The following is a 4,242-nucleotide window of genomic DNA, read 5'->3' on the forward strand; positions in this document are numbered from 1 at the left end:
AAATCCATAGCATGATCCTATTGCCACACGGGGCTCATTTCCACCCAGGGGGCATGAGGGGTTATCCTCACCCCGTGCTTGGGACTTCAATTCCCAGCCTTAATATTCTAAGTTATTTTTTTCCTTTCGTTTGGTTGCTGATGTAGATGCAGAACAACAAACTACAATTTCACATTCAGGTGCTCAAGCCCAGATAACCGCATCAGGAGCCAGCTGAGTGTATCGCAGTGATATTTCCTTCGTTTTGGTGGATCGGGGCATTGCGTCGTTATACGTTGTACGGTCTGTTCTGGATGACCACGGTCGCACACTACCGGAGAGCTTAACTTTTTCGACGCACGATAACGCAAGTCACGCACTCTCATCGGTGCACTTCAACCGGCGGATGTGTGCAATGGTGCCGTCGCACGAATTTCTATGGAGATGACAGCGTGACGCTCGTTACTTATCCTTATAATTAATACACCACCATTGGAAGCGTGCCGGCAGGGGCTATGATGCGCGGACGGTGATGAGTAAGCTTAAGTGCAATGTGGGTGTAAGCACCGATAGTCGTGACGTTAACATGTAAAGCGTGTACCAACACTCGGCTGTTTGTATCGTGGCCTAATGTAACCATGATTCTGCAACTAAGATCGGTTCCGTGCAGTAGTAACATCAGGACCGTCGCAGGACGCCCATGGAATCAGAGCCCAACAGCTCTTTGGGCCCTTCCTGTGGTATGAATAAAATCGAAATATAATCTAAAGAGGTGTAAGAAGACAATGCTGACATGATCAAATTGTCTTAAACATCCACCCTACTTGAAAGGCGACTGCATAATATTAACAATAAATAACTTCATATGCTTGGTTCTTTCGGTAAAGTCACATAAAAGGGAAGTAATAAAATATAAAACAATAAAAATTCTCACGTTTCGACTGCAACACAAGCAATCAGCATCAGGTGTGAAATCCACAGAAATAAAAAAAATTCAAATTTTGTGTGGATTTCACACCTGATGATGATCCACAGCCTGTGGATTTCACACCTGATGATGATTGCTTGTGTTACAATCGAAACGTCGTGAGAATTTTTATTGTTTTATATTTTATTATTTCCCTTCTACGTGACTTTACCGAAAGAACCAAGAATATGAATCCCTGCAGTCACGAAAGCTTTAAATAAAAAATTAAAGAACTTGCCACACGTATATATAAATGTTTATTCATTACAATTATTCCAGTACAATATTTTTTTTCAAACTCCCCGCTGCCATTGTTATCGCGATACTAAAAGGCTGGGATAAAGACGGCTGTGATGAGGGGGTTATGTTTCAGTCTGTGCTTGCACGAAGCTGTTGAAGCCGTCCCTGCAGTGAGGATGAATGTATGCAAAGCACATTATGGTGGGAAATTTTAGGACAGAGAGATATAAAAACAGAATGAGCCTCAAGCTCCTGTTTACATAATGCATTTTTCCCATTATGCATGTCAAGAGCACATGCATATAACTTTCACCAACACCATTATACTTTCACTAATGCTGTCAAGCGTGGCCTCCTTAAGGGTTAAACAAGCAATGGGCTATGGTATGGAAATTCCACATACCTATGGCAGTTTCTCCACAGGGGATGATCACTGTTGACGTTCCACGAAATGGTACTCGGTTTTTTTTCGACTCTGGAGGGATAATAGATTAAAGTTTCCCCCCGTGAACTTCGTTGTTGCAAGACATGCGTTTTAAGAACAGCACCGCCAGGTGGGGATTTAAGAATTACGACGCTCGTGAATTCCAAGCTGTTAGTTACACTTGAGTAAGCTCATTACGGAGCAAATACGGCTGGTGTTGTTTACCCGCCTTACTAAGAATCTGTATGTATTGCCTGCGAGCTATACTTAAACAGAATGTATGATTCATGACCAGAACCGTGTTATTGGGCCAGCCTTTGGACTACCAGGGAGAGCATCTTCAACCAGTAAATCTGTATTTAGATGACACTCGTGTGGATTTGAATGGCTTTGTGATCAGCACACTCGCCACGAAGCCACTGTACACGCAGTCAACTATCACCAATGTCTCATCGGAAATCAGCTTCGTTATTTGAGCAGGAGAGCTCCCGATCTTAGGATTAAGATTTCAAATCCTGGCCAGGATGGACTCAGCCCATCATCCCTCTGGGGTCAGAAATGCGTTTTAGTTTAGCGAGCAAATCTGGCGCTGTGGTTTAAGCGTGTGGCAATCATGTCCCATTGTCAGTAAGGTGGTCGAATTAAGCCTCACATCTCTTCAGGGTTGTTAAATAAGTTTCATTATACGGATGTGCAATTTCCACTCGTGACTCAGGGCCCTGCCGCACAGATGAACACCACCTCATAGCTCGAGCACAGCAATGTGAACTTTGGCTTAATAAGCACCAATTTATGAAGGGCTGCACGCACTTTGAAGTGTGGCGATACACGAGCAATGCAACAGCCTCACCCCGCCTTTGAGGAGGAGGCGTCTCTCACTCAGCAGGGTGTGTGTAGTAGTCAGGAGGCAAGGACATGAGGTGCAACTAACTGGCAAGGCATAGGTTCAATTCCTGGGCTGATCATATCTGAATTAGAATTAACGACGTCCATTTCGCCTAGACGGCAGTATTAGGTTATGTTTAAGGAAACACCTAACAGGCGGGCCTCCGCACATCGTCAGGGTTGTATGGCTATACTTCACCACGCCGGTCAGTGCAGGATAGTGAAGGGTAGCATAGACGTGAGAACATTGTTTAAACTGCTATTGTAGCCCCCCCACCCCAGCATCAGTTGTAACTTTTTGACCTGCCCACCAACTGGACATCTGTGAAAATTTGCTTCACAGCCCATCGGATTTTTCCAGGATAAGTAAATATTCTGATTCAGCCTAGAAGTGGGAGCAGAGTAAAATGTGAATTGCTTGCTCACGCCACTGCTGGTGAAAAGCCCTCTCCTCGAGTGAAACCACTCGCTGTATTTCATCTCCCCTTGCACGTTAACCAGACGCAATGCGACAAGAGGGCGTCCCCACACTCTGCCCCACCACACACGACCTGCCGACTCGCTGCGGTGTTACCCATCGATACTGCTGGGTGGACGACGGATGGGGTGGATCGGAGAAGATTATCCAGTTTAAACGGCGGGAAATCGAATCGAACCGATGACCTGTGGATTGCAATGTCCAATTTGCAAAACCATTACACCACAGAATTGTACACAATGACAGACTTTGCTTAACAGCCCACAGCACAGCCCATAACACCTATTTTTTGTCAAGGTGGACACCAATACAATAACTATCGAGGCTTATGCCTGCTGAGCTTTTGTTGTTAATTATGCATCATTTGGTTATAGGCAATTCATTTTTAATGGGTATAAATTTCATGGTATTTTTAAATATTAAAAAAAACCCTAATTTGTTAGGTTACCCTCAGTGTACACAAAGTCATAACCTTCGTATTTCAAGCAAGGTCCCATAGTGTTCAACACCTTCTGCTTCCGTAACTCGTCTGCCAAAGTTTTTAGTGTAAACTGTATTCATTTATTTGTAAAAGGGTTTTGGGTTAGATCGCGTTATTTATAAATGTGTTGCATCCCTCCACCACCCGACACGGCCAATCAGTAAAAAATGTGTCACGTTGACAAAAGACAAATATTTCACTAATTTAGCCCACCGGTGTGTTGAAGAGTGGATCCATAACATTTACAATTTGAGTATGACATTTCGCTGAAAATTACATCCAGCATCTTCGGCCGATTTGCCAGAATAGTGAAGTCATCCACCTGCTTCCGGTCTTAAATAGTGCAGGATGACGTCATCATTGTTGAACCCCATCAGGATTCGAGATCAGAGGCGGAGGTGTATTAAATTATGTAATAGATCAATAATCATCCACTTAGCATGTGAATAACCTGTAAGGAATTACAATGTGTTGTGTAGACTCTTATATAAGCGCACAACTTTATCTGTGATGAACGCTGCACTTAGTCGTTTTCATGCAGGGGGCGCTGCAAACCTACGCGCCCCCTGCATGAACGACGGAGGCGCAGGGACAGACGTTCGATTACGTTGGAATCGATCTGCAGACGGCGGTCTTCTCGCACGGCCAGTTCAATGTCGCCTTATCTCGATCCCACAATCCCAAACAGGTAAAAGTCCGCATCGAACCAAACCCCCCGCAAGGACATCTACTTAACGAGAGAAAATTCACACGAAATGGCGTTTTCAATTAAGTCTTCCAGATGTAAA

The sequence above is a fragment of the Lampetra fluviatilis genome, chromosome 4, assembly GCF_964198595.1.
Source record: "Lampetra fluviatilis chromosome 4, kcLamFluv1.1, whole genome shotgun sequence".
In the NCBI taxonomy this organism is placed as follows: Eukaryota; Metazoa; Chordata; class Hyperoartia; order Petromyzontiformes; family Petromyzontidae; genus Lampetra; species Lampetra fluviatilis.